Source organism: Eleutherodactylus coqui, chromosome 3 (genome assembly GCF_035609145.1).
Source record: "Eleutherodactylus coqui strain aEleCoq1 chromosome 3, aEleCoq1.hap1, whole genome shotgun sequence".
NCBI classification, from domain to species: Eukaryota; Metazoa; Chordata; class Amphibia; order Anura; family Eleutherodactylidae; genus Eleutherodactylus; species Eleutherodactylus coqui.
Genome location: NC_089839.1, coordinates 279,641,942 through 279,667,470, shown reverse-complemented (window position 1 = coordinate 279,667,470; position 25,529 = coordinate 279,641,942).

The window sequence follows — 25,529 nt, the reverse complement described above, 5'->3', positions numbered from 1 at the left end:
TAATAAAAATCGAGATTGAGTCATCATGATTTCTGATTATTTTTAAAAAATTGGTCCAATCACTCCAAATTAGCTTATTCCAATAATCACTCATCACTAGTTATTGATAATGATAAAAGGAACTGTTTTGACATGTGGAACAGATGACAATGTTGTGCTATCTAGAAAGTTGACTCTATAGTTAATACACTGAACCTGAAACAGTAAGTACTACATACTATGGAGGTTGGAGCTCTGGATAGGTGCAAGCAGGGAAGGCATTATGTTAGAGCTGGCATCTAAACTGTTACTTTGAGTACTGTCAGTATTATCTTGTAGTTATAACCAGCGGTATTGAAAGGTACAAATCCCTCCTAGGAGCATGACCCTCAGACTGCCTGCTTCTCCCCTCTCTTCTTTGGATCCATGGATTGGAGGATACAAAAGCCCAAATATCATATGTACCATGGGACATCAGGTAAATAACACTTTGTTTTCAAGGGTAGTGATGAGCAATTAGTGGAATAATCAGTTTATGTTGGTATTATGCCAATTTCTCAAAAATTATTGTGAATTGGGATGGCCAATTCCAATTGCCATTAAAGTCAATAGGAGTACAAATCAGCTTCACTAATTTTCCCTTCAGAAGGTTCCCAATGCAGCCAAAGCCCCCAAATTGCATGATAATACAGTCACATATCTGGGGAACACTGTACCCCTCCCCAAAATTGGTCAAAATAGTGTAGAATGGTGTAGGGGTCAATCGTAGGACAGGGGTGTCACAGAAAAGAAGACCCACATAGGGTCTCATAGATCAAAAATTGCACCAAGGAAGACAGCAGGTGTTTTGCTTGTTTGAAAAGAAATGCCATAAATTTTACAAGGTCAAATTCTGTCAGGTAAAAACAACACTCAAGCACGGCTCTACTCCAAGGAACAGCTGTAGAGCTACCACAAAATGTGCTATGCAAGACAGCAGGTGAAATGCTTGTTTTAAAAGCAATGTCAAAGTTTACAAAGGAAAAATATTACCAAGTGAACAGAGCAGACGAGCACGGACCTTCTCCAAAGAAAAACTATAGAGCTTCAGCTGTTTCTTGTGATGAGAAGGAGGAGGAAACACGTCAGAAGCAAGAGAAGAACAGCAGCTGCTCCACCACCAGCAGCAACAGCACCTTGAGAGTAGAGAGTGACCCTTGTGGAAACATATTTTTCATTTGGGGGTAAGTAGGAAGAGTAGACATGGTGGAAGTAGGAGAAGGAGAGCAGCAGCAGCACTACTCCAACCAGCAACAGCATCTTGAGGGCATATTGTGGTCTTTAATATAAATCTATGCTAAGTTATATGTGAGTAAAAATAGCCAGTATGCTAACTAGTCAGTGGAATCTCCCATTTTTTATAAATGTAAGGCAATCCACATTGTCTCTGGACAGGTGGATGCATCTGTCAATTATCACACCCCCAGCTGTGCTGAATAATACCCTTCCTGATAGCACATGGGCAGCGGAGCAGGCATAGACCTCTAAAGCATGTGCTGCAAGCTCTAGCCACTTGTCCAACTTAGACAATCAGAAATCAAAGGGGCCAATCCCATGTCTGAGTACATCCACATGTGAGTTGACATACTCTTGAACCATCATGGATAAGCCCCGCCTATGACTGTGTGTCCTACCCTGTGCTTTTGCTGCAGAGTGCAGCAAGTTGGAAACACTATGCTAAGCCTGTTAGAATTCCCCTGCCAGTAGTGGTGGTGGGGCTCCTATGTCTTCCTGCCCATCTGCCATGAGCCGTAGTTGCTGCCATCCATTGCAAATGCATACCTGCAGCCATGGCGAAATGTTGCGCTCAGGCTGCTTAACAGTCTGTCCTGATAGTGCTTCATTATGAGGTCCATCTTCCCTGAATGGAATGAGATTTGTCATTTTGGCCTTGTAGCTGGAATCAAGGAGGGTAGCCACCCAGTAATAATCTGATGTTTTGATGTGGGCTATGCATGCGATGGTCTTTCTGCAATCACTGTCGCGTAAAAGCACTCATATGCATCAAAGTGCTTATGGGTGATGGTCCAAATTTCTTGGGATCAGGCTTAAGTGTGCCCTCCAGTTGGTCCCGCCATCCATAGCTTGGGTTAGTGATAGATGGAGAAGAACATTGCATAGCCCCATCTCTTGCCTCTGGACCTATATTATCTCCCCCATCATCCTACTCTTCTTCCTTTTCTATGCTTCTCCCATGGGTAGAAAAATGTGTTGGGGAAACCATCTGTTCCAGCAGGTAGACAACAGGGATAGTCATATTGTTGATTGCGTCATCACGACTGACCATTTTGTTTGCTTCCTGAAAGCAAGCTTAAACAGCACACTTGTCTTTGATCTGCAGCCACTCCACAGACCAACCTCTATACAGTGTCTGCTAATGGCATACACCGTCTGGTACTCTGTGATCACTCTTTATTGCTGGCTTTGCTTCTGCAACATATGCAACATGGAATTCCACCACGTAAGCATGTCACAGATGGAGCAGAAGGGCGGTAGACCGAACTATTGCTGCAGCTCCTCCAGACGAGAGGTGGCTGGGTGTGAATGCTGAAAGTGTGAACATAGTTTGCTAGTCTTTTTCAGTTCCGGATGTAAACCAGGGTAATTGTATAGGAAGTGTTGCACTACCAGGTTCACCACATTGGTGAGGTAAAATACATATGTAAGATTTCCGAGGTGAATGGCTTCCAGTAGGTTGGCCCCATTGTCACACACAATCTTGCTTGGCTTCAGATTGGGCGGCATCTACCACATGTCAGCCTGGGGCTGCAGAGCCATCAACGGCTATTTGGCTGTGTCGCTGTACTCCCCTAGACATATGAGTTTTAGGATAGCATTTTGGGGTTTGCCAAATGCACCACTGCATGGAGGTCGGATTTTGTCACACACAGATATTTGTGTCGATGCGAAGGGTGCTGAAAGGTGGTATAAAGAGGTGGAAGAAAAGAAGAAGGAGGAGGGGAGTGAGGAGATGACAGATGAGCATGAAGGTATATATATAATCTATAACTCTTGGGGGTAGCATGAAGCATGGATCACCAGATTTGGGTTCGTGCCCCACCTGCTGGACATTGACCCAATGTGCTGTTAAGAATACTTAACCCTTTCCAATCCACTGTCTGACCTCTGAAGACATTATGATTTAAGACTGTACAGCTCCAATGTTGGAAGACATCCGTCGGGGTTCTCTTACTGTATATTGCCAGCCTCTCTGCTGTCGGAGCCTATCCAACATGTCACCTCATGCAGTACTGCCTTTAGCCAGCAGATAGCACCGTTGTATAATGGCAGAAAAAGAGTAAGCCCCCTAGGAAAACCAGGATATAAATGGGATTGGAAAGGGTAAATGGACCTGGCCATGTTTGCTGTACCACGTGTCCATGGCCAGGTGCAACCTGCCAGGGACAGGTTATCACTCATATGGACGTGCAGGGCAGGGATAGCTCCTTTTGGAAAATAAATGTTGGCTGGGTATCTGATACTGTCGGCTAGCAGGGATCATCACAGTACAGAAGGCATCTGTGTCCACTAGCTTGAAGGGCAGAATTTTCATTGCAACCAGCTGTGCATTTCTTGTGTCCAGGCTCTGTACTCATGGATGGTCGAGGTAGTATTTTTATTTTGGTTCCCATAGCTGGGGGATGGAGGGCCGGCTTCTGACCTGGGACACACTGGAATACGTGGTAGATGTGAATGTTGGTGACAATGGTGGCGATGGCATTGGTAAATGTCAATAGCACTCCAAGTTCCAAAATTTGCTTTATGTCATGTAACACTATATTATATTCATCTGATCTACAATGAGGTGAGTAAAGTTCAGTATTATTTTCTAATATTTTGGGTTGATTGTGTTTGCCATCAAGCATTCCATGATGATTTATATGGTGCATGTGGCATATTTTTGACATTTTTAATAGTGCAGATGTGGCTTCTTCATGAACACTGCTTCTCCTTAGGGAGACCACCAGCTGACATAAAGAGTCTTATAGGCAATGGTTCCTGGGAAAAGTTATGCAAATTAGCTTTTCTCCAGAAGGAAGAAAACTATCTCTCTAGTGTAGAATAACAGAGGACTATCAGAACACAGAGTCCTAAAAAAGTTATTGTTACTTCATGGGGAATACAAGTATTTATAAAACTGACGTGACAGGAGAGCCGAATGATCCTTTTTAAGGAGTAGCGACGTTTCATCAGCTGTGGATATCATTTATCTCTTACGTATTGATCCCCGCAGTGTTACTTTCACTAGGAGCTCCGAAAAATCTCTAAATACCTTAATAAACTGAAGAGATAAGACTTTTCAGAGCCTGCAGTAGTTCAGTGGTGCTGGAGGGGCGGGGGGGGGGGGGGGGGCATTATTACTGGTAATGCATTGCAGTCTTGCGCTCAGACTGCCTCAGAGCAGTTCACGAAAAGCCAATAATATCTCAGACTTCTGACATATGAATGAACTTCTGTACCATCAGAGTCATCATCTGTCTGGCATTTACTCTGATCTTATCATCACCTTGCACCAACATTCTGCATACACTTTTGCCGTTGGGGTCATACTGAAGAATGCTCTGAAATCTTTCTTTTAGATGAAGTAGAAATTTTCTTGGAATGAGTCATTATAAAAGGGGAAATGCTATGTTCCTTTCTTACTATTTCCCTTCACTTGCCTATCTATAGCCCTACAACACTTGCTATGTTAATGCAAAGACAGACTCCTTAATATTTACATAGACATACGCAGATGTAGCAGTGCTGGATTTGTCATTGACATGTTTCATGCAACGTAGTAGCTCATTAAAGGGCTTTCCAATACTTCATTATTGATGACCTATCCTTAAGATAGGTCATCAATAGTTGGTTGGTAGGGTTTGCCACTTGGAACCTCCAGCGATCAGCTGATATTGGGCCAGCTGTCACTGCGGATGAAGCTAGAAGCTGACAGCTCTGTCCCCATTGCAGCAGCCTGGGCTGGTAATTACAGGCAAAGCTCCCATTGCACTAGTAGTGCGTGATATCAGCTGATTGCCAGGAGTCCCAAGCGGCAGACCCCTGCCAATCAACTGTGGATGACCTATCCAGAGGAAAGGTCATCAATAGTAAAGTCTTGAAAACCCTATTTAAAGGATATGTACACATTTTCACTCTTTTTTTTATAAACAAATATGTTTGTAGAAATTAAGACTTTCTGTAATTGGTTTTCATTAAAAAAAATCTAATTTCTGGTGCCCCTACTTGCCATTACATTGAGCCCAGTGGGAAGAGGGTGCTGTCAAATGGAGAAGCCATCTGCAGCATAGAATGGCTTCTCCTTCACAGCACGCCACTGGGGACAGAGCAGGGGGCAGGGGAGAACAAAGGGTTAAAAATGAATAAAATATAAAACAAATAATTATTAATACAGTGTTATATGAAAACTGCTCGTGTGAAGCTGCCCTAGAACCGCATTCACTAACATCGTACTATACTGAGTTACGGAATGTTGGTCTCGCTTCTGCCAACAAAGTTCTGCACTGAGTACGGGATGTAACTTTACAGTAATGTCATAGTCGGCAGTAATAGTGATGATGCTTACTTGTACTCCAGGTTACCATGATGACTGCAAGGTCTAATATCCAGTTCATACATTTTCAATTACATTTTAGGTGAAATATTTTGCTTTTTTCACATTAAAGACCCCAATATGGGATAATGCGACCTGCTAGCAAAGTGTATTTGCATTCCCAAAAGCTAGGACTACAGAACAGGAGGCTGCCCCTGTATCAGCATGTATGACAGACTCAGTGCTTGTATTGATTGTCTGGATGATTCCAGCCTTCAGCCGCATGCTACTAATTGTATTCACAGCCCTATGGGTAATCAATGTCTGACCAAGTATTGTTCAATGACCAGCTATGTTAGCATCGATTTTCAGTAGATCATTAACATGATTTGGGTCATCTTGAATCTGTCTGCAAAGGGGCAGATTTACCATTACTGGTTTCATGCATTTTTGAGAAGCAGAAAATGGTGCCAGTTACACAAAATTTATCACAACGGCACACGTGGCATGATAAATTTCATGCTGCTCAATATGCCCTTCTGTAGACTTCTATGGGAACCCTTGGTGCACAAATATGCACTAAAATAGAGCATGTGCGAAATGTGCGTGCAAAAAAGAGAAATGAGAATGAACCCATTGAAATAAATTGATTCTATTCTCTGCGCACGCAAATATGTCCTTCTGAAGGAGTCCTTAAGGAACCTTTACATGGGGTGAATATCGCCCAAATAATTACTTGGGACAACGATTTTCGGTGATAGTCGTCCTGTATCCACACAGTCACGGCACTGAGCAAGAAATTGCCTAGTAGTCACTAGTTGCTTTATTTCAGCTCTGTGCCACTGACTGTAAACAGAAGTCATTCAATATTGGAATGACTGCTTGTTTACCAGAGGTGTAACATGAAGCTTCTGGGCCCCGATGCAAAACTTGTAAGGGGGCCCCCAACTATAATGCTTTATTCATAGTACTAGGCTCTCTGTATGGAGACAAGAGGTCTTATGGGCCCCCTAAGGCTCCTGGGCCCAGGTGCAACCGCATCCACTGCATCCCTTATAGTTACGCCTCCCACAATGAATGGAGGAGGGCACCAGAAGAGATCTCCGGAGCGCTCCACTTCAATTAGTGGGTGCAGAGGTTGCAGTTGTACCCTGGCCCTGGAGCCCTAGAGGGTCCATAAGGTCTATTTTCTCCATATAAGAAAACAGCACTATAAATGAAGCATTATAGTTAGGGGACCCTGTTACACATTATATATTGGGGTAGAGTAGCATGAAGTTAGACTTATGACTGGTGTCATCTTATGGGCTGAAGAGCCTTTAGATCCCCTAATGCAGGAGTTCCCAACTCCAGTCCTCAGGACCACCAACAGATCATGTTTTCAGGATCTCCTATAGAGAGAAGACCTGTGGTACTGTCTGAGGCACCAACAATAATTTCATCACCTGTGCAATACTGAGGAAATCCTGAAAACATGACCTGTTGGCGGTCCCTGAGGACTGGAGTTGGGGAAGACTGCCCTAATGCACCAAGGCCTAGATGCAACTACAACCCCAAGACCCCTGTATGAGCTGAAACAAAATCACCGTTGTACGTGGACCTGTCCATGCATTACATAGGCAGTCATACATTGTCTGGTCAGGTGCAACCTGAAGCTAGACCCATTATGAGCAACAGATCTTTGTACTAGTTCCAGTTAAGACAATTTATTGATCTTTGGTTACACCGCACGGGATAACATTTCCATGTGGCAAACAGGGTCACTTTTTGCAAAGCACTCAAGATTACCAGTGACATTGTTTTCTAACGGGAAACATGCAGGTTGGTTGTTAATCCTACAATTTTACTGTGACCCATGTACAACCAAATGTCATCATGTAGCACCACCTTGGGCAACAGTCGATAGGAAAGATTAAAAGCAATGGAATTGAATTGAAAGGGAGGAGACACAGATTAGATATTAGACAGTGAGGGTGATCAATGAGTGGAACACGTTACCACAGGAGGTGGTGAGTCCTCCTTCAATGGAAGTTTTAAACAAAGGCTGGACAGACATCTGTCTGGGATGATTTAGTGATCCTGCACTGAGCAGGGGGTTGGACCCGATGACCCCGGAAATCCCTTCCAACTCTACCATTCTATGATTCTATATATCTGTCTGGGATGATTTAGTGAATCCTCCACTGAGCAGGGGGTTGGACCCGATGACCCTGGAGGTCCCTTCCAACTCTACCATTCTAGGATTCTATATATCTGTCTGGGATGACTTAGTGAATCCTGCACTGATCAGGGGTTGGACCCGATGACCCCGGAAATCCCTTCCAACTCTACCATTCTATGATTCTATATATCTGTCTGGGATGACTTAGTGAATCCTGCACTGAGCAAGGGGTTGGACCCGATGACCCTGGAGGTCCCTTTCAACTCTACCATTCTAGGATTCTATATATCTGTCTGGGATGACTTAGTGAATCCTGCACTGAGCAGGGGGTTGGACCAGATGACCCTGGAGGTCCCCTCCAACTCTACCATTCTATGATTCTATATATCTGTCTGGGATGATTTAGTGATCCTGCACTGAGCAGGGGGTTGGACCCGATGACCCCGGAAGTCTTTTCCAACTCTACCATTCTATGATTCTATGTATCTGTCAGGGATGACTTAGTAAATCCTGCACTGAGCAGAGGGTTGGACCCGATGACCCCAGAGGTCCCTTCCAACTCTACCATTCTATGATTCTATATATCTGTCTGGGATGATTTAGTGATCCTGCACTGAGCAGGGGGTTGGACCCGATGACCTTGGAGGTCCCTTCCAACTCTACCATTCTATGATTCTATATATCTGTCTGGGATGATTTAGTGATCCTGCACTGAGCAGAGGGTTGGACCCGATAACCCTGGAGGTCCCTTCCAACTCTACCGTTCTAGGATTTCATAGCACAAAGCCATAAGCTTGAACTAAACTACTATATATAAGTAATGATGTTACAAAAAAAGTTGAAAAATAATACAGGTGAAACAGCGTAGCTGCATGCATGGACCCTTCACCACAGCGAATAGGATGCTTGAGGCCAAGCATTCCTCAGAAAACTCATTCTCCCGACAATCAGGCTGTGTAAAGGGACCAACCTTCAGCTGATAAACATGCAAACACTTGCATAAAAAGGCTTGCTGTTCAGCAGTAAATCTCCCCGTGTGAACAGAGAGATGTATAGCCGGCCTATAGGGACAAACGATTGTATTAGCGATCCATTATCCCCATAAGCTGATTCTCAGTCTGTAAAAAGAAAATGGCCCTGGCACAGATCATTGGCATGCGAGTCGGTCGTTAGAGACAGCGCTACTAGGAGAGAGTGCCTTTATAGTATGGATAGGGATGATATAAATGTGCCACATGAGTATACCTGTGAGCATGGGTTGACAGGTAGCAATAGTTGCTAACTACTTACCTGTGGGCACTGTATCTCATGCAGCGTAGTCAGTGTATGCAGAATGCACCCCGGGTCTGCCGGCTTCGATCAATTGATCATCAATATTCAGGAGGTACAAGGGAGTTTTCATCCAGCGCGCTCTCAGGGATCCAAGCCAGGTAAGTATAAATGTATTTATTTCCAAACAGTAAAGACAACGCGTTTCGCTATCCCAGACTAATAGGTTTGTCAGGCCATGAAATAAAATAAAGACATTTATACCTACCTGGCTTGGATCCCTGAGAGCGCAATGGATTAAAACTCCCCTGTTCCTCCTTTGTAATATGGAAGCAGATGGAACATGGCATGATTATTTTTTTATGGATTCTGTATGAATCTACAGTATGAGAAGAAAAAACCTCTATTCGCCTTTGTATAATATCAGAGGCACAGTGTAGTATATAGGGTTACAGAATGGGTTAACCATTATTAAAGGAGCTGTCTCGTTGTAAACTATTAATGAACTATTCGCAGGATTGGTCATCAATAGTAGATCGAGGGAGTGGGGGGCAGCTGCTTGGGACTTCCACTGATCAGCTATTCTCCAGACTGGTGCAAGCATGCACTGAGCTAATTTCTGCAGGGAATCAGTAATACCATCCCTGGCCACTGTAGCAAGAATAGAGCTCTCTGCTTCCTGTAGAAACCAACTCAGTGAACAAGCACACAGACTCAGAAAACAGCTGCTGGTGGGAGTTTCGGGCGCAGAGCCCTACTGATCTTTTTGTAATGACCTATTCTGCCGATAGGCCATCAGCACTGTGGAATATGTTGGCGCTATACAAATAAAGATTAATATTATTATTATTATCAGCAGTTTACAACTGGACAACCCCTTTGATAGAAACCTTATTACAAATCCCTTGTACAGCAGGTATTCAGAATGTAGTCATCTGAATGAACTTAAAAGGGTTGTCTGAGCTACAACTTGTGCACAATAATGAGTCCCGGGTGTGCAAAACATAATAAAGAGCTCTTACTCAACGATCTCTGCTACCTGCTTGTCCTCCTTGCTGATGCATTCCTGTAATCAGCCCATATTGACCGTAAACCTGCAGCTGCAGCCAATGACAGAGCTCAGCGATGATCACTGAGCTTGTCATTGGCTGTAGCAGCAGGTTTACGGGACGGCATAGGCTGACTGCAGCTTGTAAGCAATACATAAGCAAGGAGATGCAGAGCCGCCACCAGGGGAAAAGCGGAGAGTGGTATGAGCTTTTTATTATAACACCCAGTGGGGCTTATTTTTATACTGAAGCTGTATCTGGAATAACGCCCTTAAATTACAACCGTTTTCATCATGAGCTTTTACAAATGCATCTGAAAAAATCAAGCATGCTTATAAGCAATAATACATAGAATATTGCATGGATAAAAATAAATAAATAAATCTTGTTATTTGTATAGAGACAACTTATTCCGCAGCGCTTTCAGGTAATTTATTTATTCTCCCCCCCCCCCCCCCCCACGAAGCTGGGTACTCGTTTTACCGACCTCGGAAGCATGCAAGGCTGAGTCAACCTTGAGCCGGCTACCTGACCCACGCGGAGATTAAACTCACAATCTTCAGGTCATGAGCAAGAGCTTAGGACTGCATTTCTGCTGCCTTAACACTCTACACCACATTTCTGTAGTAATCAAAAGTTTAATTCATGTGTGTTGTCATGCATTATAAAGTTGTTTCCATGTTGGGGGCATGGCTTAGCAGCCAGGTTGAGAGGACTCAGGACTCCATCGCTCCTACAATTTATGCCACAAAAATCAGATTTTCGGCACCACTACCAGCTCTAGGGAGGCACTACTGCAGGTTACCCTTTTCCCCATTTCACCCGGGTGAGGGTCCACAGCTCTACATCTTCTGCCGTCCCGTGACACCAGCTTGCGGCCTGGTCTGGCCTGCTACCTCCCAGGAGCCTTAGGCCTGCATTCATAGCTCTCCCTCCCTGACCGGTGGATCCCAGGCCTATCCTTCTCTCCAACTGGGTGGGGGGATTCCCCTGGGACGCCAGTAGCCTCCGCTGCTTCTGGCACCTGCCCGTGGTGACACTGACAACCGGAGCTAAGAGGGAGGATCTCCCATGCTGTTAGCTGCCACTGAACACGTCCTTGAGGACAACAGGGAATGTAATGAGTAGGACATTGCCCCTTCCTCACCAGAGACAGTGACACTACTATCTTAGGGCCACCGCTTTGGGGCTACTGATCGGGGTGGGGGAGCTCCCTGCACATGGGGCACCCGCCATTTTAAGTGGGAACACCAATAAACGGGCTCTCCCCTACGGCTACAGAGGAGAGCAGTAAGAGCAGAGGGGGAGTGCAGCTGAAGAGGCAAGGGCTTCTTGTCACCCCAGCAGGATTAAATCCACTGCTCTTCTCTCTCTCCAAGCACAGGCAGATCCATCTACATTACTGAGCCTCCATTTTGTTGATGACATAACAGGGCTGCTTCCCTGGAGTTACACCTCAGTTCCCTGATTCTGTCTGACTGTGCTGCCACCTAGTAGCTAAAATTATAATTCGACAGTAAAGCTTCAGCTTCAATTGCAGTTCATAATTTCAGTAATTGCCTTACTGGACCTGACAGTTAACTAAACAAATTACCCTGTATGAGACACAGTCAAAAATCTCCAGTCCCCCACTTGTTAGACCGCTATCTCCTTTTCTTCTACCGTAATCTATTATCAATTTGCTGAAAAGGGACATTAAAAACCCACTACTTTCAAGTGAATAAGTCAACGATATACCCTCTTGACTAACTTTAACTACAGGACTACTACAGGACACTAACTATAGAACCGTATCCACCACATACACTGGTGGCCTAGGCTCTGCTGCCCTCTGAAACTGCTACAGACGACATTTGGCCACATGGGTGACCAAATGGCCCCAATGTAGCTAAACTAGCGCCGAGTGCCTAGCAGAGGATATTAACCTTAGGAGACCCCAACTTCTACCCCAACCTCTCCCACCTACTTGCTTCCTATGACATTTCACTGAAATTATGCATCCTACTCATACGAAACAAGGAAAGAACGATCATTCCTAGACAATGATCAAGCGATCTTCAAGACTGACGCTGCCACTAGCCACTTCAGACGAGTCCTCTCGTTCGTCAACAGAATGCACCTCAGCCAGCCAGATCTCCACACCTATGGGCCCTACCAACCCAGAAGCTATTACAACTTCTATATGATTCTCTTCTGCCCCAAATACAACGTATTCTAAAAAAAGAGCTCTCACAAATCTCAGATGTCATTATGTCTAAGCTTACTTAAGAGATTCGAGACCTCAGCTACCGAATGGCAGCATTGGAAAACTGCATAGATAATGCAACAAACGCCCTTGAGTCCCATGAAAAAGAAATAGAGCAGCTACACAAGGAAATTTTGATCCTCCACGACAAATTGGAAGATGGCGAAAACAGAGCCCGGACAACCTACGATTTCGTTGCCTTCCTGAATACATCCAGGACCTCCAATCCACCACAACGGCCTTGTTTCAAGAACTTTGCCCCAACATCCCTATAAAGAGGCTGGAGATGGAGTTCATAGGGATTGTGAGCCTGCAAACCAGGAGGTATCCCGAGGGACATAGTTCTTAAAATGCCCCTTCAACGTTGGCGAAAAGAAGAGCCCTCAAGCCTTATCTGGAGATTCTACAGCAGAAAAGAATACAATATAGGTAGGGGTTCCCATTCTGACTAAAGTTCACCTTTCAAGATAGATCTCACAGTATCTTATCCACGGAGGGAGTGTGACGCTGCTTCAAGGATCTGTAATTTCAGCAACCTGCCCAAGAGTCGGACTCTCCAGTTATTTCGCAGCCCTCTAGATCTCCCAGTAGAATCAATGAGAATGACAAAGAACCAGGAATCTACCCACGAAACTGCTCTTACTCAGGACGTGCTATTCATTATCCCTAACAACTTCCCTTCTGAAACTTTTTTCGTAAAAACTATGGCTGTCTTGGACTGTCTGGCACTACCTGGGACACATTGTCTTCGGTAAAAATAACTCACTATCCTCGGTCGTCTCTTCTAGGGTTGTTCCCCTTTATTCTCCGGATTTGACCTATCTGGGGTTCAATGGTAGGTCTTCTGAGAAAGATGACTGTTCTCCAGTTTAAGTGACAAGCCCACTAGTTGGCCGATGCACAAGGCTGAATGTTGGTTTCCATTGACTGATGACTAACACATGTTATTTACTGCTGTTGGTAGTAAGCTTCTCCCCTCCCCCTTTTTTCTTTTTTCCTTTACTTCTCTCCTCTTTTATTCATTTCTCCTCATTTGCTCTTCCCTTCTAATCTTCCCTTTCCCTTTTCCCATGTTTTCCCCCAAGAAAGGGGGTCTTATCACTTCAAATTTTTAATATATTTCTCAGTTCCTCTCTGGCACCTTAGCAGTGTGCCATTACTGTTAGCAGTTGCTGCTATGATTACTACTGCAGTTCTATTAGACAAGTCATTTGTCTTATCTACAATGCTATTTCATTATGTTGGCCATTCTCTCTGTCCTATCTGTCCCTTGGTCCGACCATAGTCCAGTATCCTTAACCTGTGACTCCTTGATGTCAAAACCTACTAATACCTCCCGGACCACTAACGATTCTTTACTAGCACTCCCTGATATAGTGTCTTCCTTAACACCTCAACTTGAGGAATATTTTACAATCAATAGCCCTTCAACCTCATCCCCTATCTCCTTATGGGAAGCCCATAAAGTGGTACTTGGTGGTATCCTGATCCTAACCTTGGAAGAAAAAAGAACGCTTGCAAAGGCAATTAGACCAGGAACAGAAAGTTCTACATCTAGAGGAAGCTGCCAAAACATGCCCATTTCGCAAAAATAAAAAAGTGCTTACCCAAGCTAAGGCAGAACTGGATCTATGTATTATGGATCTAGTTGAAAGAAAATTGCGTTCGTCTTGCCAGCAATACTATATACTAAATAATAAACCAACAACACCACTAGCTCGTAGACTCCACGCTCATCCTATAGTGAGCCCTTTTTTCAAGCTTCGTACAAACATGGCGCAATCACGGCAAGCCCATTGACTATAACGGCTGAATTCAGAAAATTCTTAGCCAAATTATACCCCAATCCCAAAATACACCAACAAAACTACTTAATGCATACCTCCGAGACACCACACTCCCCACACTCCCAGAGGCATTCTTGGAACAACCGGCTGCAGAAATCACTCCAGATGAGGTTAAAGATAAAAACATTAAAAGTGAAAAAACGCCCGGGGCCGGACGGCTTCTCCACTACTTACTACAAAAAATTTAATTATTTTAACGCGATGCGGGACGGTCAACAAGTGGGACAAACATTACTTATGGCAGCTATCTCCATGATCCCCAAGCCTGAAAGAGATCTGCTGGACAAAGTTACAGGCCCATCTCTCTAATCGATATAGATATAAAACTCCTCACTAAAATTCTAGCTTTACGACTAAATACGGCTTTAACATCTATAATTGGAAAGGACCAAGTCTGTTTTATTCCAGGCCGCCAAGCCCCAGATAGCATCCGCCGAATTGCACACCTCACACATATCTGTCGAACCAGGGGTATCCCTGCAATGTTCCTCCCCCTGGACGTCTATAAAGCCTTTGATACCCTAAGCTGGTCATATTTGTTCTCGGTATTAGAGCACTGGAAGTTTCCCACCGAGTTCTTAACTTCATTGCGAATCCTGCATAACTCTCCTAAAGCTTTTGTTTGCTATAAAAGCTTTTGCTCTGATAATTTTACCATCCAGCGGGGTAGGAGGCGGGGCTGCCCCCTTTCCCCAATCCTCTTCATTGTAGCCTTAGAATTACTAGCTATAAAAATCCGTAACAACCCTGATATTAGAGGAATCGAAATTGCTGGGGTCTACCACAAAATTAGCCTGTTTGCAGACAATAATTTGCTATAATATCATCCCCCCACACTACAATTCTGAATCTCATGGCAGAACTGTCCAGATTCGGGTCGATCTCTGGTTTGAAAATTAATGAGACAAAATCAAAAGCTTTTAATCTTATCATGCCCTCACACACACTTTCTTTATTACAATCCAACTTCCCATTTCAATAGATGACAGGGTCACAAGCTATCTGGGGGTGAGTCTGACTAATTCCCACGATGTGCAAAGCTATATACCACTAGGGTTGCCACCCATACTGTAATTCACTGGCCTGGCTGGTATTTTTTCTGGCAGGCCGGTGCCGGTGTTTTTTGTTTACCAGCCCTATTACAGGCCGGTATTTTCAGAGCCTGCACTGCGCCAGTTAACCCTCCCCCAGCAGTCCTGTCATCAGGGGGAAACACAGACCTGAGAGTCGAAAGCTTCCAGGACCTCCAATGATGTCTTGTCATGTGACACCCTGTGTGGGAGGAGTCAGGAATCACATGACCATGGGAGGCTCAGTAAATGTAGGACTCTGCTGTGCTCTGTGTGTGCGTCTGAATGGATGGATTGAGTGAGGGAGTGAGTGGAGTTGCGTTTGTGATGTCTGGGGATCTGGAAGGATGTAGCAGAGCTGTGGGTGTGATGTCTGGGGATCAGGATGGATGTAGTAGAGCTGTGTGTGTGTTGTATGTGGATCAGGATGCATGTAGCAGACCTGTGTGTGTGATGTCTGGGGATCAGGATGGATGTAGCAAAGCTGTATGAGTGATGTCTGGAGTCAGGATGGATGTAGTAGAGCTGTGTGTGTGTGTGTGTGTGTGTGATGTCTGTGGATCAGGATGGATGTAGCAGAGCTGTGTGTGTGATGTCTGGGGATCAGGATGGATGTAGTAGAGCTGTGTATGTGATGTCTGTGGATCAGGATGGATGTAGCAGAGCTATGTGTGTGATGTCTGGGATCAGGATGAATGTAGCAGAGCTGCGTTTGTGATGTCTGGGGATCAGGATGGATGTAGTAGAGCTGTGTGTGTGATGTCTGTGGATCAGGATGGATGTAGCAGAGCTATGTGTGTGATGTCTGGGGTCAGGATGGATGTAGTAGAGCTGTGTGTGTGATGTCTGGGGACCAGGATGGATGTAGCAGAGCTGTGTGATGTCTGGGGATCAGGATGGATGTAGCAGAGCTGTGTGATGTCTGGGGATCAGGATGGATGTAGCAGAGCTGTGTGTGTGATGTCTTGGGTCAGGATGGATGTAGCAGAACTGTGTGTGATGTCTGGGGGTCAGAATGGATGACGTGGAGCTGTGTGTGATGTCTGGGGATCAGGATGGATGGACTAGAGCTGTGTGTGATGTCTGGGGTCAGGATGGATGTAGCAGAACTGTGTGTGTGATGTCTGGGCATCAAGGTGGATGTAGCGCAGTTGTGTGTGTGATGTCTGGGGATCAGAATGGATGTAGTGGAGCTGTGTGTGATGTCTGGGGATCAGGATGGATGTAGTGGAGCTGTGAGTGTGATGTCTGGGGGTCAGGATGGATGTAGCAGAGCTGTGTGTGTGTGATGTCTGGGGATCAGGATCGATGTAGCAGAGCTGTGTGACGTCTGGGGATTAGGATGGATGTAGCAGAGCTGTGTTTGTGATGTCTGGAGGTCAAGATGGATATAGCGCAGCTGTGTGTGTGATGTCTGGGGATCAGGATGATGTAGTGGAGCTGTGTGTGTTATGTCTGGGGGTCAGGATGGATATAGCAGAGCTGTGTGTGTGATGTCTGGGGGTCAGGATGGATGTAGTGGAGCTGTGTGTGTGATGTTTGGGTATCAGACATCAGAATGGATGTCCGGCCGGCCCTGCAGTGACAGTGTCGGGACCCGAGGAGGAGAGAAGAGGAGCAGTACATGCGGTACAACAAGGTATGTACCATGTACTGCATGTATTCTTGTATGTTCAGGTGGTATATGTTATACCAGCTGTACATATAATTACATACAGGACATTTCTACCTTACATCAGCATCAGTATATACAGAGGAGGTATATCTCCTGTATATAGTGATATAGACCGTGCTGGGGTAACCTGGGTATCTCCTGTATATAATTACATATGTGTAGATTGTATGCAATGCGAGCATCTGCAGACTGCAGCCTGTTCTTGCGAGTTCATTCACACTAAACGTCATCTGCTCGCGAGAACACGCTGGCCTGGATCCCGCGCATGGACGGGATTCAGGAGATAAAGGGGAAAAAATGCTGCAATAAGCCACGCCCCTTTTTACAATCGCCTGTATTTTTTCGTGACAAAGGTGGCAACCCTATATACCACTCCTCCGGAAACTTTGCGTACTATTGGAAAGCTGGGACCAATACCATATATCGTGGATTGGAAGAGTGAACTCCTTAAAGATGTCGTTCCTTCCTAAACTTCTCTATTTTTTTAGAGCTCTTCCAGTACACGTTCCTGGGCATTTTTTGAAAAACTTCAACAGAGGACCCTCCGCTTTATCTGGAATAACTCTATCCCCAGACTATCACGTTCCACTTTGTATAGGCATAGGCAGCAAGGAGGTTTGGGAACCCCAAATATAACTAAATATTACCAGGTGACCCAGCTAGCCTTCTTACATTCCACCATAAACATCCCTCTTTGGCTCTCCATAGAGGCCATGGAAATTCACCTCCTCACAGTTGATTCACTATTGTGGATCCCCCCGTCCCCACAGGCCTATCATATCTAACCCAATTATAAAACATTCTCTTAGAGTTTGGGACTCCATAAAGTACTCAGGGAATCTGCTCTCCCCTCACCTACCCCTTCTACCACTTTTACGTAACCCGCTCTTTCCTCCGGGCCACGACTCCCTTCTAGCTTTTCAAAATTGGACAAACAGAGGCATCACCAAGGTACATCACTTACTCTCTCAGCAGGGTGTGACTACGTTTCCTATCCTACAGAAAAACAAGGATGTACCATCCTCAGAAATATTCTGTTATTTACAGTTAAAGAACTGGTCGTCCTCCCTATTGAAAAATTCGAAACCTCCATACACCCCCACCCCCTTTGAATCCTTCTGCCGTAAACACCCACAGGCAAAAGGTCTCATCTCTCAAATATATTTGAATCTTGTTCATACCACATACCGTACATAATTATGATATGTAACTAAATGGGAGCGGGACCTGAGGGACATTCTGAGTGAGGAGGAGTGGTCTCAGATTTGGATATGCACCAACCGTGGCGTCCGTAACATATAATGTTGGAAATCTCAATGTTGTTCTTGCCCTGAAGACATGCTCCACATATGGTGGTCCTGCCCTAAACACAAAAGACTTTGGATTAGGACATACTCCCTAATCTATTCAGTAACGTATCATAACCTGCGCAAAAATCCATTGGAGGCCCTGCTGAACAAAAAGATTGAGAATATACCCCCAAATTCCAGGAGGTTGATTTCTTTCCTCTTCTTAGCTGCAAAACAAACTACTGCTTATTCCTGACGTAAAGCTTCTTTGGATTTTTTTGAAGTTAAACTCTGAATGAAGTGGTATCTGCTAAATGAAAAGCTAACCTCCATAACAGAAGATAAAGGTGATACATTTCTTAGTATATGGACTCCATGGATAAATTACGCCTTTCCTACAGCGGGGTTGGGCCTAATAACCTAAATATAATTTCCTGGGATCTGTGCCCTTCGGAGCGGCAGTCCTGAGACAGAGGGAATACCCCCCACCCCACCATTTTACCCTTCCCTGTTCCCTTCTAGAAATGTGATTTGGCCCTGGACAGGCCTTTGTTCCTTATTGTACAATGCTCTTTCTGAAAATAGCAACACAAGATGTAAACTAAGATAACAATTGATTGCTATTACTTTGTTATATATTTTTATTCAGAAGATATAAAGTGTGTAGCTACATTATTGTGTTATGACTCGAAATCTTTTCATACTGTTATGCCTTTGAATGTCTAAATGAAAATTCAATAAAAACTATTGTTATAAAAAAAAGTTGTTTTCATGTTATTATGATGTTGTTTCATGTCTCCCTGTATGATGTTTACTGCCAATGTTCTTCAGTCCCCTAGTGAGTACAGGTCACCTAGCAACAGCCAGAGGAGTGGTTAGCCAGTCTTAGCAAGAAAAGAGGGCTTGTGGTTGGTAGAATAGAATCCTCTTACAGGTTGAGCTAGTGTGGCAGTATAAAAGTGAGGAGTGGCGGGAGCTAAGTCAGTCTAGTCCAGAGAAGCCAGAGATAGAAACCGAGGAGAAGCCTCTGCCAAGTCATCGCAGAGTAACCAGTGGGGTGGGAATGAATAACATCAAAAGTGTGAGTACTCAAGAGCAAGATCTGGAAAGTTGAGAGCATCAGAGGGGAAAGGAGAGAAGGAGAGATACATAGCAAGAGTAGAAACTAATGCCTGCAAATGTAACTGCTCATTTCAAAGTCATCTCATGTGAACTGTGTGAAGCACATTAATCTGAACTCTCGTCTGCTTTTGGGAAATAAATCTGGTTTTGGTTTACTTTACAGCTTGACTCCTGGAGTCTCTTTCCACAAACTTAACACCTGTACTGAGGTACCACACTACGCACTCCAGGGAAAGAGAGGCCTTACCCCCTGTTATATTTATTTGTCCACTTTTTATAATTATTATTTTGTTCAGAACGGGTCTCTACCCGTACATGGACTGGCATCGTGACAAAGCAACATCTTCCCTTACCCTACTCCACAGGTAGCGCCCCACTGGAGTATCACCAGCTTACCCTGCCTGACCCCGCAGGCAGCACGCAATAAGAACTGCCAATTTACCACTCTGCAGCTCTGAGCCAGGCCACATTTTGCCAATTGGAGAGGATCAACCATGCCACCATGACTACCATAATTTTTGCTGGCCCTCTCCTTGGTCCGGCCCGCTTCAGATGACAGGATAGATAGATAGATAGATAGATAGATAGATAGATAGATAGATAGATAGATAGATAACTGTATTAGAATTACCGTTTGTCTGGTTTCTAAGTCAACTGAAATAATTTTATATTTGTCTACAGCCAAGTTAAACACCCCACAACCTGTCACAAGGATTCTAACCTGTGAAGATAATAGTGTGAAAAGTCTTCTGCGAGTTTTCTTGAAAATTAGAGATGTGTTTTCTACTAGTTGTTGAACTCATCTAAAATATTTCCCACCGGTGTAGAAGACCTTTAAGCTTACAATCTGTAGCAGCATCAAAGATAATGCATTGACTTGTCAGAAAAGTGTAAAGATTCCTTTAAGTGTCTATCATCTGATCAAGTGGGAATTTCGTCAATTAAAAAAGCTGATATTGTTTCTAATTTCAATTAAGTACAACCAGCAGCAATTTTATAAACTACGGGAGATGCCGGCTACTGATAGACATTTTATGATCAGGCTTTATAGGCTAGTGTCCAGTGCTGATGTAAGGGGCTTCTTTAAGGGGGTAATAAGGTTGATGTGTAATGGAGTTTGGTGCCAAAATGATCGCGTGCACAAAATTTTGGTGCGGTGGAACAGAGCATGCCAAAAGGACAATTATTGATTGAATGAGGCTGGCACATACAAAGGATAATTTGGTGCTGTCGAAGGGGAGAGAGCGCAGAGTGCAGGATAGTGAGAAGTGCTACCAGAGCACAATAGTCTGCAGGGACAGTAGGAGGACTCAGTGGATGTGAGAGGAGCTACAGCCTGCAAAAGACAGAAGTGTATGCTGCACTTCTGTAGAGACAGTAAAGATAGAAACCAGACTGTTTGCTGCAAGAGAGAGACCGTGCCACATCCCCACCTTGGTGGAGCATCTGGATTGTGTCAAGGATCCAAGAAAACTGAGGTAGAGTTTCACTCCTGACCCCAAAGAAACCTGGGCTGGTAGTAGCAATGACTGTAAGTGAGGTCGGCCTCAGACCATATTGGGGACATAGTTAAGACTTGATAGGCCTGTTCTATAAGAAAGACTTGGACTGTTTAGCTAAATGACATTGCTCATGATCACAGAGACAATAATACAGGAATGTGAGTCTGTGCAAGAGAAACATGTCAATGGGAGTTCAGGTTCTGTGGTTTCATTAATACTGTATTAATAAGCATAGGGTGCTAAATAGAGATGAGCGAGCACACTTGGTTAAGGCAGTTACTTGAGTGAACATCGCTCTTCTCGAGTAACTGCATACTCGTCCAAAAAAATTTGGGGGGGGTGGCGGGGGTGAGCAGGGGGTTGCAAGGGGGGGGGGAGAGAAAGAGACAGACTATTGTGATCTTGTAGCACTTCTCACTATCCTGCACTCTACGCTCTCTCCCCTTCGACAGCACCAAATTATCCTTTTTATGTGCCTGCCTCATTCAATCAATAATTGTCCTTTTGGCATGCTCTGTTCTACCGTACCAAAATTTGGAGAAAAATTTTGTGCACGCGATCATTTTGAACAAAACTCAATCACACATCAATCTTATTTTCTTGGACGAGTATGCAGTTATTCGAAAAGACCGATGCTCACTCGAGTAATCGCCTTAACCGAGCGTGCTCGCTCATCTCTAGTCAGGAGATGTCTTTAGGATGAAGGATTATTAGCGTGTTTGAGAATAAAACATTTAAATGTGAATATTTTTCTTCTTCCGTAGCCTGCCTAAATGCAATGTTTTTTTACGGGCCATATTATCCCTGACATATAAAGTCAAAATAAGGGCGCCCACCCACTGGCGTTTTTTTACCTGCGTTTTGCGTTTTGCGTTTTTCCTGCACAGGCATAGAGATAACATGTGTTCCTGTCCACTGGCGTTTTTTTTTGCGTTGCGTTTGCGTTTTTAACATAGGAACTGTCAGTTGCATATGTGTCCTTATTTTTCTCCTAATGCACCCATGAATGTCAATGGAAATTAACGGAAAAGCCGCGAAAACGCCGCGAAAAACGCGCGGAAAACGCAAACGCCAGTGGGTGGGCGCCCTAAAACTGGTGTTTTTAAATGGATTTTCCAGGGAAACACTCTGTATTGGTGGCCTGTCCTTAAGATAGTTGTCAATAGCAGATCAATGGGGTCCACCACCACCCTTGTGACCAGCTGATGAGAAACTGCTATGGATGTCTGGAAAGCTTGGAATGCTGTCCATACCATAGTAGCCCGCTTTGGCCTTGCAGCTCTCTCCCATTCACTTCAAAACATTCCAAAAACATTCTAATAGGCAAATATAGATTGTGAGCCCTGTGGTCACAGGGCCCAATGTAAGTGAAGACAACCTGTGTAGTGCTGCGGAATATGTATGCACTACATAAATAAGTGAAATAAATCATTTGTCCCTTGACATCACCCTTAAAGCCAAAATCGATGATTCTTACTGGGTTTTAAAACATATCCCCTCACTTGGCATGCATGTACTATCTGTAGTTGAAGATCAAGTATCCAGGTACAAACATTTTTTGGTTCAATATAAGAGAAAATGAGACAAGACACCGCGTCCTGGTTGTTTGGGAACTACAGCTGCTGGATATGATGAAGTGTTTGGAGAATGTGGAGATATTCTAGCAAAATCTTGGCCAACATCAGAAACTGTTGGGCGTCACGTGGTTCACAGATGAAGCGTGGCCCCACCTGTGTGGACACATGAATAGCCAAAACACACAAATTTGGGCCACAACTAACTGGCATGAAATCCATGATAAACCACTGAATCCCATAAGTCGATGTGTGGTGCAATTTATCCTGGCCATATCTTCTTCAAAGACATCATTAACACTGAACCTTACCTGATAATATTCACAGCATTTGTGAACCAGCTGGATGATGAGGAACTGCCATCTGGACAGGGTAACTTGTCACATGTCTAACCAGAGCAGGGTGGAAATTTGTTCTTTCTCCAGGGACAGAATCACCGCGAAGGGATCAGCAGATCTTACATTCGGCAGACTTTTTTTCTGTGGGGCTACTTAAAGGGTAAAGTATTTGCCAATAAATCTCACAGCATTGCCACACTGAAGAATAACTTTAGACGTGCAATCAATGCGAGCATGTTGAAGCACAGTTTCGACAACATGGAGTTCAGGAGTGCTTGGAGGTTGGCGACGACCAATTTCAACATTTTTCTGTGTCAACTCTGCACTCATCAAGAACCAAGATAGGCATCAGTATTCACACTTGTGAGGTACCATTGTCCCTAACACAAATATTGCAAAAATGACTCGGTTGTACTTCAAATGAAACACCCTGTACATTGTACTATACTATTGGAGCTGCCATCTTTCTCACCACAAAATACTGCTCAAGGTAAAAAAGTGTGATTTGACTGTTTTCTTAGCACATAGTCCCCCAACATAGCTACCTTAAATATACGAGGGAGTACCCAAAAGAAACAGGAATCTTCTTCTGGTGGGCGGGGTATTACTAGTACAAGCTTCTGGTGCTAAGTGAATGTCTGCGGAACCCTTCTGAGGCGGCATGCCGGCCAACCTTCTTGGGGAAGGTTACGTTCGACTCCAGTAATCTTCTCTTAGCAAGCTGTTCAGTATTTCACCTATTTTATGATGGCTGATTCACATGAACAACGTATGTAAATGTTCATTTGCTTCTTTGAAGTGAGAGGGATAATGCATGTAGAATGTATTACACAGAGTCAAACAGTCAACCAAAGTTTTTGTTTGAAAGTTTTGAAAAGGTTGCATTTAGAGATGAGTAAGCATACTCGATAAGGCAAACTACTCGAGCGAGTAGTGCCTTAGTCGAGTACCTGCCCGCTCGTCTCTAAAGATTCAGGTGCCGGCGCGGGTGACAGGTGAGTTGCAGCAGTGAGCAGGGGGGAGCGGGGAGAAGAGAGGGAGAGAGAGATCTCCCCTCCGTTTCTCCCCGCTCTCCCCCGCCGCTCCCCGCCCCCTGCCAGCACCCGAATCTTTAGAGACGAGCAGGCAGGTACTCGAATAAGGCACTACTCGCTCGAGCAGTTTGCCTTATCGAGTATGCTCGCTCATCTCTAGTTGCGTCACAATTTACAGAAAAAGCATCCCGATTTTTGGCAAACAGGTGGCTGGTCCTTCTATCATCACAACGCACCGACCCATGCAGCGCTGAACAATTTCTAACTCACAACATCCTTTGCCTCACCCTCCGTATTCAGCCGCTCTCACTCCGCGCAACTTTTTTATTTCCTTTAGTTATGAGAGACTTCAAAGGAAAACATTTTGCTGATGTTGAAGAGGTGAAACAAAAAATGGCACAAATACCAAAAGACATCAATAACGATGAGTTTAAAAAACGCTTTGAGCAGTTGAAAAGAATGTTTGGACAAATGTATTGCTTCGGATGGAGAGAACTTTGAAGCAGACTGAAGTTTCAGAATGTACAAATAAATAGATTATTTTTAGGAAATGAATTCCTGGTTTATTTTTTGGTTACCCGCTCAGCAAAAAAAACTGCAGTATCTGTTCCATACGCTGTACTCTGCAGAGTTTCTACTAGCATCTACTTCCCAGTAAAAATACCAACCAGACCAGTAATTTGTCGACCTCGTGGCACCCATCTATGCTATACATAGTTCATCGGTGATATGTGGGGTATATCTATGTGAGGTTCACTTTAAATATCCTTCCGATAGAAGATATAATACATTCATAAGGGTGACAGAGAAGTTTGATTACAAGCCGCGTACTGTTCTATCACGCAGAGATGTCTAGCAGGGAGGGGGGTATGAAATAACGGAGATTTTTAGTGATGCACAATATGTACAGTCTTGTTTTACGCTTTGTGTGGTAATATATTTGATTTTTATTACATTGCAGTCTGGAGGTTTTCTCTATTCTTCCCTGCCAGTAAAATATAGCTGCCATTTCTCATCCCAGATATAGCGGCAGCCCGGGCAGTGTGTGATTACAATGTTGGTTTTTGATTTCTAGCGCAGACAGCTGAGCGTTTTAAAGACTCCATTCTTATTCTCTGCATTCCCTGAATGATTAGGTTTTCATAAACATCCCAAACTCAATAATCAGGCCCACGCACGTTTGTTACTCTTCTTTTAGTGGATGGGACAGGAAAACTATTAAAATAAAATTCCATTAATCCGGCATGTGACTAAAACTGTACCATTCCGGAATAAGTATGGCCATACTCATTAGATGTATGGTATATCAGATGTTCAAGACGATTACGGTGGATTTAGCTAAGCATCTAATGTGTATGGTGTTGCGGCATCTCGGTCACGGCAATATCGTGGCATGGTAGCTTCAACACAGGCAAAGACCAGTTGCCTGGTTAAGCAGGCCAAGGGTTAATGCATCAGGTGCAGGGTCTGCTGGCGCTGTGTGCCTTGCTGCATGGATGCATGCTGGATTAGCCATGCCTGAGAGTAGGGTGGAGGTGTGGTTTTCTATTCACTCCGCCATTGTTTTAGGTGCAGTGTGGCTATATATTCTCACCCCTCCTGGTGAGCAGTGCTGCTTATTCTGTTCCATAGTGGAGAACTTGGAGTTTGGAGCTCTGCTGTGCCAGGCGTTTTACAACTTGCAGATAAGTAGCTGCTGGTTCCTTTCCTGTTTGTTTTGTTTTTTTTTCATTTCTGTTTTTGCTTTGTGTGTCAGTTCATCTCTCCAGGGAATCCTATAAGGACAATCAGGGCCCAGAAAGA